General features: G+C 39.5%; 1 long non-coding RNA gene across 1 annotated transcript in view; it reads left to right on the top strand.

The window, feature by feature from the left end:
* LOC127479568 (uncharacterized) overlaps nucleotides 1-16007 on the top strand; it is a 40148-nt gene that overhangs the window by 23448 nt on the left and 693 nt on the right. The gene's annotated exons all lie outside the window — the stretch shown is intronic.

The raw sequence follows: 16007 nt of genomic DNA on the forward strand, positions 1-16007 counted from the left end.
TATGCTGAACACCCTACAAGGTTGCAACAGGACCACAGACAGGCCTTGACCACACATTGAAGGGCACAGTATGAAAGGTAGCTGCCAGAGTTGGAAGAATCAATGTCAGCTCTTTCTCTTTGCCAAAAAGACTATTGATTCTCTATACTAACTCCTGTAACTTGGCTGACAGGTTCGTAGGACAACAAGAATCTCAGCTAAGAACAGTGCTGCTTCAGCCAGTTGTTCTTAATAACACTGCCAAGAAAAGATTTATAGACAGGAGCTGAACACGACGAGAGACTTTTTTTTTTTTTTATGTAAGAACATATTTCAGGAATTTGCTTGGGTACCAGTTTTCTCATATTCTTTTCCACAAAGATGCAAGAGTACAGTCTCTCTGGAGTGCTTGATGAGTAAGAGGTGATATATGAAGTGGAGTAAGAGGATGTACATAAAGCTAGTCTGTGTGTTCCCTCACATAGGAGCAGCTGTACAATAGCATGGGTTCTTAAACCACGACCTTCTAGACTCACAACTAACCCATTCCCTCTTGAAGTTAATTAGAATTAACTTCAGATCTTGGTGATCTGTATGCAGATTGTATGTTTACCACAGTCAAGGTCTGGCCCTCCATATGTCCTCTTTTCCTAAGGCCATCCACTTGTTTGGCTGTTCCTGCCATGTGCATATATTCTTCAAAAATAATAACCAGATCTTTAAACGATTTCTCTGCTTTATCAGACGTCTATATCCTGACCTTTTGTTTGAGAAACACTACAAAATCTGGCACAATGCACTGGCAAATAAAGGCAATACAATAAAAATAGTGGTGATTGGTTGGATGTTACCACTATGGTAGAATATATGTTAGAAGAGGGAATATGCTATGTTGACTATAGGATAGCTCTGATTTACTGTACTTTCAAACCATAACTCAAATACCCTGTGTTTTTCAGAATGTCTGTAACTTTTTTTCTCTTGTCTTAATGCAGTCCCTTCTCTCCATTATCTTTATGTACCCTATCCTGTCCAGAGAATATCTGGTGGAAACACAAGCACAGAGCACCTTGCAGGCTGGCAACTTGGGCTTTGCAAAGCTTTTATGGGAGCAATAAGGAAGACAACCAGCAAAAATAGATTGATATCTGAGATAGTGTCTACACATGCTTGTTATGTGATTGACTGTGACAATGCCAGATGATGGAAATAGATATTTCTCAAGCTTTACTCATCAAAAAGAAGCAGACAGAAGCACGAGCTTCTTTCATATGTTTTCTTTTTGTAAATCATGTTTCAGTAAAACACATGAGTAAAGTCCTATTTAATTTGAACTTTAAGTCTTAACTATTTGTTGAACAGCATCAGGCAGGTAATGTCTGGGGGACTTCTGAGGACTTGAAACCTCTCACTTTGGTCTTCCAGCATATTTCATATCGGAACAAAAAGCCAGCATCCTTGAAAACAAAAAATCTTGTAAAAACATTACCCCTCTTGGATTCTGGCAATACACTGAATGGGAGTGAGCTTTGAATTCTGAGACTACAAGGTTAGGTTTAGTGCCCAGGTGAAGAAGTCCCCTGCAGAGCAAGTACTGCAGGGGGAGAATTCAATCACTAAGGTATTTCCAGGCTGAAACACCTGGATGGTGGATTAGACTGAAATACATTCACAGAATGTGCTGAGATGTTTCTTCCAAGCAGGAACCAATTACAGAAAAGAGGACATTTGTTTCTTTAAGTACAAATCTAATTTTTGGTTATTCTACTGGATATACAATATAGAAATTTTTCTACTTTAATAGATAGGGATGAATTCTAACTTGTGCCTGAGCCTCTCCCAGTACTAAGCAATTATTTCTCCCTTTTTCTCACCCAGAAGCCTTAAGATAGTATATAAAAAATAACAATATTCTTCTAAAAGATTTGGCTGTCAATTTGCTGAAGAGTGTCTTCTGGCTAATGGGACACAGTTCACATTCAACCTTAAAAGGACTGTGATAGAAACTATTAAATACCCCAATTAGGAATGAGAATGAGCAGTCCCTTAGGGACCTTTGCACTCTGATGTTCTCACTGCCAGTGGAAGAATAAATAAGTGCAAAGCCTGTCACCCTAGCTAATAACTCCCAGAGACAGAGGTTACAATGACACAATGGGAGTTAGCCCATGTTTCAATGATGTTTTGCTATTAAATTTGCCTCTCTGAAAGGCTTTTTATGACTGTGAGAAAAAAAGAGGTGTCATGCTCAAAGCATATGACCCAGCAGTCTGGGTTTTATGACAGCCAGCACTAATCAAGCACAGGAGACTTTTATTTTTTTAAAATAATGTACCAGTAGCTTTCCTTTGGAGGGGAATATGAGCTAGAATTGACCCTTCTACAGGGAGCAGATATTTCTTGACCAGGCAAAATCCTGGACTACACAGAATGCTGCCAGGTCCCCAGGTCCCCAGTAACCATAACAAATCATAACAAGGAGGAACCAGGAGAATGATGAAGATTCAGCACTGCAGTAGACATCACAGGGGCCAGTGAACCCATATTCCTGTTATTAGGAGGATCTTCATGCCACAGTCTTGTCCTGCTACACTTTTGATGACTGCTGGATAACCACTCAGATTAATGTCTGATCTCTCATGATTAAAAAAAAATTTTTGCATGCTTTAAACCTCGTATTTAGATAAATGTGAAAAAAACAAGTGTTCTAGAGGTATTTTTTAAGTGAAATTAAATTTCATATGCATTAACAGAAGATGTCATGTGCAGCAATATGGCTTCAGAGATGCAGAACATTTAAGATGAAAATTCTGCTTATGGGAGAGTCATGAAAGGAAATGATTGCTGGAGCCTGCAAGACTAGCAAGGGTGAGGTTAAAAACATTTAATATTTTTACAGGTTGGTCTACACAAATCAAAGTCAAGTAAGAAGGCAGCAGGTGTTAAAGTTGTTAGTGCCAATTATTAGTTTAAGGAGTTAAGAAACAGCAATGGAGACAAATTATTTAGGGCTTTTAATGCAAAAAGAACAAATGATCTACAGTGCTGGTTAGAGCAGCCAGTATGATGGATACCCTGGGAGGTTGGTTTAGGCAAGAATGGAGAAACTCCAGTTTTCTTACAAAGTTTTCAATTCTTTACCTCCATCATATGTCTTTATTAAATTTTCAAGTAAAAAATGGAGCTGGATGTCCAAGCTGCAGCAGAAATAAATAGAAAAGCATTTTTACAGTGTGTGAGGATTCACACTAATTGCACCATGAGGGCAGATTTACAATCCCTTAAAAAGCCAAATCTGAGGATCTGACCCCTGCTTGAAAAAAAAAATAATTAGAAATAACTGAAGTTATAACACTTCTTTAACACCAACCCTCAAAGTGTTTTACAAACATTAATTTCGTGCAGACCCCAGGAGAGCTTCATTACTCTTCCCCCGCTCCCTATTTTACAGGTGAAAAAACAATGCAGAAGTGAAATGTCTTTCTCAGGACCACATACTGCCTGCCTTGTACCTACCAACTTCGATGCCCCTGCTCATACCACTAGATCATGCTGACAAGTTAGTGTGATAATTCTCAATGTGAAATAGTCTCCTGGAAAAGAAATGTATAACCCATTAAATATACAGCTTACTTACATTTTCTTACGTTTAAAGTACATCTTTAAATAATATGTTTTCAGTGAGCAATTTGAATAGTTCATAATTTATAACATTAAATCATGCCAAGGTGTTTTTTTACAGTCAAATCTAATGAAATTTCTGTTAACTTCATACCAGAAGTTGAGCCAGTGATTCATTGAAGGTTTTGTCACTGTCAGATTTGCAGTTAAACATATTAAAAATTGATCCACTTATATATACTTTGCTGCAGTTGAAGTTATCAAGGTTATAAATTCCGAACAGTTCCCATGCTTGTGGTGAGGAATACCAGTTTTAGGATGACAACATTCAGCATAACCTTTCTTTTTGCACTAAAAAGCATTTTCCTCCACAACCTGCATGTTTAACCTCTGAGATTTCCCCTTTACAGAACACAAAGACTTCAGTTTTCCTTGTGTTTTAGAGATCATCAAGAAGCAGTATACTTCCTTTTTCTTTTCTTCAATGAGTGACTGTCTTTGAAATCACTGTAAGTGCAAGGCATGAAATACTGCTTTGTGAGTTTACATACCTCTTCCAAAAACACTGGAAATGCCAGACTAATGCGTTCAAAACAGATTGGCTTTGTGGTTGTTTTTGTATTTAGGTGTCTGATTTGGGGTGTCTGGAAAGAGCCCAATGCAAAGGATGGTTTTTAAACTTCAAGTGTCTCCCAAAAGATCATATATATTTATATATGCAATATGTGTGCCTATGCACTGAGCTCTCTGAGGAGGTGACTCTGGTCTCTGCTGTGAATGTTCTCAGCCCCCTCGAATGGAATAAAAATTCCCAGTCTTGTTTCTCCTAACTGTTCATCTCAAGCCTTCAGATCTTTCTTGGATCTATTTCTAAAACTATTTTTTTTCCCTATAATATATAATCGGCACTCACCTGACAGGAGAGTTTACTCAAGACTTTGAAAAAGCTTTAGGACCACATGATAATAAATTCTCCTTAATCCCAAATATATACGAGATACAGAGCAGGGCCCACAACAAGTTTTATAGAGAGCATTAGTGTCATCAGTTTAAAGAGAATTAAAAAGAAAAATAACATTGCATTCCTGAGGAAAAATCCAAGTAGTGCATTATACTAAAAGGAACCTTTCTAGGGGGAATTGCTTATGAAAGAGATTTTTAGTTCAAAATAAAGAAATCACTAGGCACTGCATTAGCATTATATTCATCAAAAATAGTCTTCTGAAATATCAGGATCCAAAGAAGAGACCAAGTAAAAGACACAAAGGAAAGTAAGCAAGCCAAATGGAGAAACATCTTGCATTTGCAGCAAAGAGTGTTTGTGATCAGATTCACAAATAAGACAGACGCTCCCTGCAGTTGGGAACATTCGAAACCTGACTTATAGCTATGATCCATTACACTGCTAGATTTATTGACCACCTGTTGTGAAAACAGACCCTTTTTCACAGCAAAAGCTCAACTCACTGTTTGCGAAGTATCTCCTGTGTTATTTTCCCAATTTCCTCGAAGACGCGATTAACCAGTGCTGCTCCATCCCTGCACGCTCACCAATCAGTGCAGTATTAATAAGATGCCAGGTGAGACAACTGAACCTCCTGGTGAGCTATTGAAAGGAAAGTGAGCTTGCTAAAAATATTTAGAGATTTATTTGATTTCTCTGCATGAAGTCCTCTATAATTTATCACTTCAGCTCACACTTGTTCTGTTTTCTGCTTTGTTTTATTTTAGAAGGTGGCCTTTCTCTCCTGATATACAGTAAGCACATCAGATGTTTGGATCTGTGATGGTTATCTGTGCACTCCAGTCCCTGTGTTTAGCTATTTTCCTATCTGGTACACTAGCAGGCTTCTCTGGTTGTTCTGCTGAGCACAGAGAGGCTGAAACGATATACATCTCAAATGTGTATGTATTGAGCAATACGGTTACAGTGTTCTCTTCTTTAGGAGTTATATTGTTCATAAATATCCAGATATGAATGGGCACAGCGCTGGGGAAAGCAGGAGATTGATTCTTATTCTTCTGAGATGCAGAAGCAGCCTGCTCTGCTTTACTAAATCACAGTAAAACAACCCCTCATATAATGGTTATTTAATTTTATCAAACAGGTCCCCTTGGAACAGGCAGGTTTTCTGTGAGAAGCTGAAAGCAAAATCAAACATGACATTTTGGGATATTCATCAAAAGCAGTTGAATGAATGAATGTCTGAAAACAAACACCAGTTTTTCCCCAATATTGCAATAGCCAGGGTTGGAGACATGACAAATTTTAGAAATAAAAAAAAACATTGGGCTTACATTGTAAACTGCTGACAAATAAAAACAATCTGTTAAATTTGTTTGAAAACTTGCGTTTACTTAGCATTATAATGGAAAGTCTTATAAGCATAGAAACAGTCCCATGGAGCTGTTGGATGCCATGTAGTCAGTAACAGCAACTATTCTGTGTATGAAAGTCTGTCAAAATCAGTAAGGACTGCAAAGTCCAAAAGCAAAATAGGTACGGGAACATACAGGTAGTGGATGTAGTTGCCACTCAAGATGACCCAGAACTGGTTATCTCACTACATTTACTGAGAAAGGTAACAAGGCACTTTTGTTTCTGGTACTTCTAAATGAACACCAAAACTGACTACAGGACAAGTACATGGAACAGTCTGGTTGATACTACAGAATAAAATCAAGGTTTTCACAATAAATCAGTCTCAAAATGGCCAATCCTAGCCAGATTGAGAGGTCATTGTATATCAAGCCATCTCCTAGGTAATGTTGAAGTAGGAATATTTGATAGATTCATATGTGCCTGGGTGGAAAATTACCTGAAAATGTAAGAGGTCAGGCCTGGTATAATACAGAAGGCATGAATGATATCCAGAAAAATGTTTTGGTGAATGGCTTGAGTTATATCCCAAAAGTCTCAATGAAGTTGATGTTGTTATCTTAGGCTGAGCACTCAACAATGCTGCTCAAAATCATTAACTGCCTTTGGAGATCTTGATTTTTTAATGTGGAGAGCCATTTGCAGGTGAGGAGTTTTTTTTAAAAAAACACATTGCTGTATTACATTAAAAATACATTATATTACATTGTATTACATTAAAATACATTGATATATAGCCATGTAAGTAAATATATAAATTAATTTATTCCATTCAAGAGAGGGCTATGGGCATGTTATATTTATCTCCACTGAGCACTGAATAAAAGCTTAAGAGCCTGTGGAAAGAAGTAAGGGCTGAGTACTGAAAGATGGAAGCTTACCACTGTTTTACTGCTCAGTCTTAGTTTCACAGGATTTAACCTCAGGCAGAGATTAAATGGCAACTTTTTACAGGTTTAGACAAACTTACTGAGCCCATTGCGTGCAACAGGGCATTTTCTTTCAAAGGTGATTTATGTCCTCTGTGTGGCTGGAGCAATAAATACTCTGCAAATTAACTCCATGCTGGCTTGTAAAACAAAATCTACATTAATCTCAACTATCAGAGACAACTATAAATCGAATGAAAGTGAAACAGGGTAAAGAGAGTTTGGAAACAAAGCTCCATCACTGGCAACACAGCCCTCAGCAGACATTTTGGCAATGTTGGCTGAGTTCAGCTGTCAGGAGGCTCCAGAGGACTGACTCTTGGGGCACCTTCAGCAAGGTTGAACATGAAGCTTCAGGTCTCCATAGGCCACATGCAGGGTCCTGGAGACCACTGTGGGGAATAATTACCTCTGCTCCAGGAAGGAGATCAGTAGGAAAGCTGAATTTTTTGTCAACAGGAGGAGGAAGGAGTAATTGGAGAGCAGGAATAGGAACATGGAGAACATAGCAGAGTCACATTGGTCCTCATGGGTCAATAGAACAGAGAAACTTCACCGTTTCCGGTTGATGTGTATGAGTCACATGTGTTTGTACCCAATGTGTGAGTTATCCTGGCTCTATCTTTCTGCAGTCAGTGCTCTGGGAGAATCACATTATTGAAGCCTTCTATAAAACTTGTTTCCAAATTATCTTTTCTGGATGAAAGGTCAATGCTCTTCTTTTTGAGCTAGCTCTGAGGAACCTCCCCCATAACTAAACATACAGGATTTCCTACAAGCAGTGCCTCCAGCTAATGCCAATGGAGAAAGCAGGAGTTGTTTCAGATTTGAGAGCTAAAGGTAAGGAGGAGAAGGAAAGAAGTATACATAGCTATTGTAGCTATTTCTACTGGACTATGAAGTGTGGCGAAATTCCTATCGTTTTCTTAGCCTGAATAAATGTATTCATCAGGGCCCCTTTTCATCAAAGAATACTGTATGCAAGTATCTGTAGGTGCATGGACCCTACATCCTATAGATGATACACAGATGCAGCGTTAGATATACACTTACGAAGCCTCCTTAATTACAATATAAGCAAGCATCATTTGCTATCAGATTTGCAGCACTCTCATATTCTGTGCTCCAAATTAGTCTTGGGTGAATTCCATCCCCGCAGCTCACCCATTCTTCTATTACAGCTAATCCAATTACTTCAGACTCTTATCTTCCTTCCAGTGTGCACATATGCCATCTTCCTCATGGAAGTCATTCTGTAGAAAAGTTAATAAGCATATTTCTGTTACAGAAGTAATGCACCAAAGTTTTTATGAGCACAGGAATTCATTGTCTTTGTGGTGAGCAAAGCAACACATTGATGAACAAGATGGATGAGCAATTTAAACAAATGAAAAGGAAGAATGAATGGATAACTGAAAAAGGCTACACCTCACCCCCAGTTCAGACTGGAAATAGCACAAAGAGAAATGTTCTTGAAAACAGATGGTTGACACTACAGAAAGCTTTTGGACTCAAACTTTCCCCTTTTCCAAAATGAAAATATGCAGAGTGCCTGTTGATGACGGAGTTTCCCAATCTGTGGGTGCCAGTAGGATCTGACAGGGCACACCAGAACTCTCTACTTGAATCAAGTCAAAGCTGAAACTTGACCTGGTTCTAACTAAAAGTGGTTGTAAGGAGAGGAGAAGCAGTGTTTTCGTGCACTTGAGCTAGTTACAGAAATGAGTTTGAATTGTGAGAGACAGATGTTATCAGAGCTGAAGGTGCCTGGAGGCCTCTGTGTACAGGTGGCTCACTGCAGACAGGGGACCCCACTGAAGCCTCTGTGTGAAAATGCAACCACTGAGTTTGCCGGCTCACATTCCAGGAAATGCATTCTGGTGCAATTATTCTCTTTCTGCATCTGCGTGGTGTCTTATTTTCCAAACTGGCAGTGGAGAGCTCAGCTTCCAGATTCAAACACCAAAATGGGATCTAATAACTGCTCATATGAGATGCTTGGGAAGCAGCCTGATGACTGAGTTACGTTTTAAAAGATGAGAGGGGTAAGATCTGTACTAGCTGAGAGCTAATCATGCTCCAGCACCATAAAATTGGAGAGAAAAGGACTAATGCACACGCTGAACAGTGATGCCAAACTCCACCAACATGGCCAGGAGAGAATGTCCTGGGACTCTGGAGTTGCACCCCGGGACTGGCTCTACCCCTCCACCACCACCAGGGCCAGGGAGAAGAGGATATCAGCACCAGGTTAACCTATAGAAGGAAAAAGGAAGGAAAAAGGGGAAAGAGAACCAGCCTGTTTGCTCTGGCACCCAAAGCAGCTCTTAGCTGTTCTAAACTGTTCTGTGTGGGACTATCAGCATAGTTGATGCTGGATTATTCCAGCAAAAATGAGCATTATGAGAATATATTCAAGTGCAGGAGAAGGATAGGGTAAATCAGCATCTGGTAAAACAGCTTTATTATGAGGCAATTTTTTAACTCAAGAGTAAACATTTGTTCCCCTGAGCAAGAAGTCATCCGTCTTAAAATCCTCCATAATGAAAAGACCCATAGGATATACCATCTTCAGGACTCTATTTCCTTTCCCAGTGGGAAGACTCATTGCAAAGACATTCAAAAGGACAGTGGGGTTTTTTTATGGAAAGCAGCATGGCAGGCCCATGGAGGTCCTAACTCTTGTCGTGTCGCTACCTGAAAGCAACAAAGAATTGCTCCTGCCTGCAATATCCAGTATGCAATGGCAGAATTACATTCCTATATGTCTAGGACAAATGTATGGAGCTGGACTGTGGATTTCCAGTTCATTGGACAGTGTTCTACAGGCATGGGTACACACAGGCTGCTGCAGGCATTTCAGCTCCTCTCCCACAGCTGGGACTCAGCAGGACTGCTGCTGTCACCTGGTCAATTTTTTAGGGGAAACCAGAAAATGGCAGCTAAGGAGCTGATTAGATAAATAACATGGTGTTTCCAAGAAAAAATAAGCTGCCCTTTGCAAACAAAGATACTTCAAAGACAGTTTGCTTATCACTTTCCCTTAATACCATATAATTTATATAATTTAATACCATATACAATTGGGTAAAATATATACCTTCTCAATGTTCTGCTCTTTAAGACTGCAAGTGCACTGGGGCATCCCTGCCTATTCCTTAGCATTTGACCTGGGCCATATTAAGTGAAGGCCCAATACTAGTTCATCCCTTGGCACTACAGCAATAAGGAAAAGGAAATGATATTCACATTAAACAGTCACTATAGCTTTGGATACAAAGCAAGTAAAATGGATTCACCAGTTCATAAACAGAGAAATGTTTCCTTTGGTTATGGGTTTTCTCCCTGCTCATACAGACAATTGCCAATTATTCCTGCCTATAGGTATAGAAAGATTACTCATCACCAAGTTAACAGCAAGGTAATCCACAATTGCTTCTGTAATTCAGGTTTAGAGTTATTACAGCAGCACGAGTCAGAAGGATTAAATGAGAAGGAGGGTATGCTGAATACAGGAAAATATTAAATGCAAATTGTAATTATTCATGACTGACTCACGAAAAAAATTTGTATTCAAAATCTGTCATGATTTAAACATTGAAGAATACAATGCTTTGCATTTATGTAATGACTTTCATCAGAGGATCTCAAAATGCTTAGGTGGCACTGAGATGAATGCAAAATAATGTCAATCTTGCAGAGGGGCTTTAGGTGTGTTTCTTCTCAAATTAGCAACCAGTGGAAGGTCCTGCATTTGGGATTTGAAGCAAGGGATAAGCTAAAGGACAGAGGAAGCATCTTAAGACAGAGCCTAACAGTCAGTTAAACAAGACAAGGGGGCAGACAAAATGGTGTGAGGGGCAGTCAGCAATGTGAGACATACCACACATCAGCATGTTACTCCTCTGGGAGTGAGTGACCCCAACCAACACTGCTAAGGCTGCATGTGGCTGTGTGCTTAGGTGGACACTGTGCCAGGAGAAGCTGAAATGTGTCGTCATTAGCAAAGATCAGCTACTGCTGCCTCCATTATCTCTTCATAACACCTTGTACACTAGTTATCTTCCACCACTGCATCAGATAAATTGATGGGAAAGTTCCTCAAAACAGGGCCTCCCAGGGGTTTCCAAGACATCAGAATGAAGAAAAAAAAATTGCAAAATTAAAAAAGAAAAGAAAAAAAAAAAGACACACGCTCTTCCTCCACCTCCTGCACAGACAAGCAGAACTAACAAGCAAAGAAAAATGGAAAAAGTGAAAGCAGCATCATTCAAAACCTAGCCCACTTTGAAATAAAACCATTGTGAAAATATGGCACAAACTAATACTTGATGGTCTGGGGAACAGAAAGGGCTGACAAAGATGGATCTGATCCATCCTCTAGTCCTCAAACTGGTTTAGCCTCTGTTGATCCTTACAGATGCATTTCTAATATCCTTTAAAATATCCAGTGATAGAGTACTTAAAAATATATCAAGCCTCTTTCATCTCTCTGATTATACCACAAGTAAGCAGCAAGCAAATATGTTGCATATACAAAAATACCCCAAAAATTTCCTCACTAGCTAAGAATTCTTAGTACCAGAAAAAACATGATGTGGCTCATCACTCATCACAACAAAGACAGCATGGGAATTTTGCAGCACGTTCCTTCATCCCTTTTCACGTAGGCTGAGAAGGATGGTGGCATTTTAAAGCAAGAGAGAGTACACCTCAGTCTGTGTGGAACAGAGTGTAGGCACTGATGTTAGGGGACATGAAGATGGAAACCTTAACCACTGTCTTCCTGGAACCTCTTGAGAGCTCTCTCAGTTTCATGAGACAAAGCGAACTGCAAGATACAGAGCACTCCAAGGTGTAAGTGCTTTGGCTGGAGGAACTGTGGACTGCCAGGCCCTGTTGAGAACTTTCTTCTTTTACCTAGTATTTGGTAGAACACGTATTTGTTAAGATGAAGAAGGAAAAAGAACATATCAAGGGTTTGAATGTTGCCAAAAAGATGGGCTCTCAGAAACATAAAGATAATAACTGAGATTTTATTAATAAGAGATGATTTCAGAACTTACACCTTTTTTCTTAGAATTGTTGCCTAAACATATTGTTGCTTTTCCTTTATGTCTAGCTGAGAAAATTCTTTGCACTGCGTATGCCTCCAGGCCTACCTCTGCAGTGGGCCTTGCTGCCAGAAAAATGCCTTCTGACCCTAGAAAATACATAGAGCAACCCACAGTACCTCAATGTTTAAAATATTTTATAATACAGATATGTTAACTTTTGTACCAGCATTCATCTGTTCTTCAATGGCCAAGCAAGGATTAGTGCAGTTTTCAGTTCTGAAACACCTGTATGTTTGGCTGTCTTCTGTACAAGGAAGGAGGCATGGTCTGTCAGGCAGTCTATGTGTGTGTGGCTCTTTGACAGCTAGTCTAAGCCACAAAGAACCATCCTCCTACCTACTGACCTAATATAACAAGATCCTAGCAGTATCTTACCAAACACTAAGATAACCTACCACCTATGATCAGCAGGCAGATCCCAGTATATCTTCTGCAAACCAAAAAGCGTAGGCACCAATTTAGGTATCTTCTCTTTCTTCAGACATTAGAGACCACACAGGATGTAAGACATGACAGCAGTGGCCAACTGGATTGGTGTGCCTCAGGGTGACTTCAGACACAGATGATGCAAAAGACTTAGAGAGATTTAACACCCTGTAAAAGTCTAGAAAACACTGACAAACTGCTGGATCTTCCTTCCCAGCTGCAAACAGAGAAGCAATATATTGTCAGGAGAGTACAAATGTGCTGGACAGATTTGAATCAATATATTAAACAAAAGCCTGTATTATGGACCAGAAGACCTGCTGGGAGAGCTGGGAGCTGCTACCAGTAATGCCAGTGACAGCTGTCAGTGTTTGTCCCAGAGCAGTGTTTGGTTCTCAGCATCCAGATGTTGGAAAGAAACTCTCCCCATTAACCCCAGCGCTATACGACCGCAGCAGATCTCAGTGGCAAGCTCTGCTGCCGGTGGTATCTTTGTGATAGTCCCCCACCAGCTGTGATTTATAACCAATCAATAGCTCTTGTTATGAGACAGATGGGCCCATTACAATGTGACCTGCTCAGAGTCTGGCTCTTAACTCTTAACCTCGGCTGATATAAATTATTCACAAAAATTCTGTGTTGAACATTGGCACAATCTCGTATTTCTTTCCGTACCATTAACAAATGTCACATATTTGTCAGTGGTACAGATTATCTCATCCACCTCACCACAGTGGATGCCACGTTTTCAAATGTGTTGTTAAAGAAACAGCAGAATGGCTCTTTACCAAAATCCACTGCTCTAGAACATATGGATCCATGAATGAAAATTGAGGCCATGTTACTGAGAACACAGCTGCGTTGGGCAGGACACGTCTCCAGGATGAAGGACCACCGCCTCCCTAAGATCCTGCTTTATGGTGAACTTGCCACCGGCTGCTGCAAGAGAGGAGCCCCAAAGAGGAGATACAAGGACTCCCTGAAACAACATCTCAGCCTTGGCCATATTGATCACCATAACTGGTCTACTCTGGCTTCCAATCGGGAGGTCTGGAGACACACCATCTATAACGCTGCTGATGCCTTTGAGAAAGCACACAGGATCACCCTTGAGGAGAAAAGACAATGCAGAAAGAATCGTGTCTTGCAGAATACACCATCTAAGGAGTCTTTCTGCTGTGCCTTTTGCAACCGATCATGCCTGTCTTGTATTGGCCTTTTTAGCCACCAACGTGCTTGTAACAAATGTGGGTAGAGCCCTTCCCAAATCTTCATTGGTGAAGCCTAGCCATGAATGAATGAATGAGAACATATGGGTAAGTGAAGAAAATCAAAAATTACTTTGGGTGTGTTTCTACCAGTATTTTCTTATAACAATTAATAACACCTTCATGATTTCCTCTCAGCATCCCCACAGCTTGGAACCCAGATATGAACCTAGATGGTCTATGTGCTCACAGCCACCAAGACAGGTTGGACAACCCATACCTGAGATCTGCAGACCCAGAGCTTACTAAAATCTGGTTACTAGTTTTTCAGACTAGGAATCATGTCAAATAAAAACAGAGAGAGGGAGAAGAAAGAGAAAGCAATGTTCTGTGAAATGGACCATCTTTCAAGCATTTTTTAATGAAACACTGTCAAATATACAGACCTGCACACAGTAGTTTTAGTCCCCAATTCAATCATACTTTTGCTAGGCATAGAAACTGCTGGACTTGTAGTTTTGGGGAATATTCTGATGCTTGGGATTCACTAAACTGACAATCAAAATTATATCAGTCAGACTAAAATATATGCCCGTTTCTCCTTGAAGGGGGACTTAAAAAAAAAAAAGGCAGCTAAACTGATAGTTTTGTTTTAGAAGCAGTGATTCTCCATCCTTGCCTTTCATCTGGAACTACTTCGACTCCTGTACGTTTACTCAGTCCTGTCCTTGCTATCTGTTTCCATAATAGTCTTGGCAACCATGGTTCTGGTCTTATATCGTTCTTCATCCACAAGAATCTCAAGGATAGTACAGAAACACATCCTTAATAGTAGTATGGAATAAACAACAAGGTACCTTTTCAGGGCTTACTAGGGTTTGCTGAAATTTTATCACCTGACCAGTCATTTTCCAGAGAAGCAGCTACAGACCACAACTATTAGACATTTGTACTGGATTTCCCTTATAAAGCAGATGAGGAATTCCTCTTGGAAATGTGTAACCAGCCCTGCCTTTTATATTGAATCTGCAAGGGAACCAAACAGAGTCCAAGAGTAAATGTGAAGGCAGTGTTTTCATACTGTCTTTTACACATTCAAATAACAAGTATTTAATCTTCTGTAAAGACAGATGAGACCTAAGCAGCAATACATAATGAACGAAAAGTGATATAGCATTTCAGTGATTCCTGCAACCTGTAGTTCACTCAGGATGTAGGGACTTCATTATAATAGCCATAAGGGACTAAGAATGTAATATATTTAAGAAGTAGTAATATGTTGTGTGAGCAATTGATAAAGCTGAAAAAAACAGACATTCTTGGGACATACAAGCTCTTCCTCACATCTAGGACTCTTCTGGACACTTTAATAACTAATCCCACACGTTTTATCTTTATAAACAAAGAGTAGGGATACTGCTGAGCAAATCCATTTGCTGAAGAGAACAAAATGTGAGAAACTACTGAAAGTGAGTAAGCAGGAGGCCTGTTTATCACCGAATGCAGCATCTCAGAGCTAGAAAACTGAAAAGACAAGAACAGGCTTACATGATGTATAGCCACAGCTTTTTTGCCCATGAATCTGCTATGTCCTGTAATTTCAAGTGATGGAGTACAAGCTAAAGACGACATGATGGAGCTCTCCAACATTGGTCCTATTCACTCCTCACCTAAACTGACATGGAGCCATCGATTTTGATTAAGGTATTCCTGATCTATGGCAAAGAAAAGGAAACACCCTGCTTTTGTTTTCCAGATGCAGTGCAGTAGCCCATATTTATGTGAAAGAAAACTTGAAGAGTACCTACTGAAATTTGGATACTAATGAAACTTAAAACTCATTTCCAATCCTTAAGTATAATGAAAATCAAAGAATCAGATGTTACAACAGTTTATTCTAAATATGCTCAAAGTTAGGAATCAAATTTTAAATGATCAAATCTTCCAAAAATCAAATCTATTCTTTGCATGGTCCTCAGTTTTATCAAATAATTGGGATCATCAAGAAGAATCCTATCCCCTTCCTGGGAACTGATGACGGTGTTTGGAGAAATGCAAATTCCTCCACTGTTTCGGACACTGTGACCTTTATTGATTTCTGATCTTCTAAAACCTTCCCAATAAGGTGTGGATTTCTGGCAGAGACTTTCAATCTAAAAACAATAAATTTGCTTTCCACATGTTGAAAGCACTGCTTTAGATATATGGAGCAATAAAAATATATTTTAAAAATAGCAACAAAAATATTTTCAGTGCAAGCCAAAGTGATGCTGTACATTTACTTGCTTGCTGATGGTTTTCTAGACTGAAACCCAAAAATTCATCTGAGACAGACCATGCTTTCAGG

Source organism: Manacus candei, unplaced genomic scaffold (genome assembly GCF_025592945.1).
Source record: "Manacus candei isolate 608988 ecotype Guabito, Panama unplaced genomic scaffold, ASM2559294v1 h1tg000067l, whole genome shotgun sequence".
In the NCBI taxonomy this organism is placed as follows: domain Eukaryota; kingdom Metazoa; phylum Chordata; class Aves; order Passeriformes; family Pipridae; genus Manacus; species Manacus candei.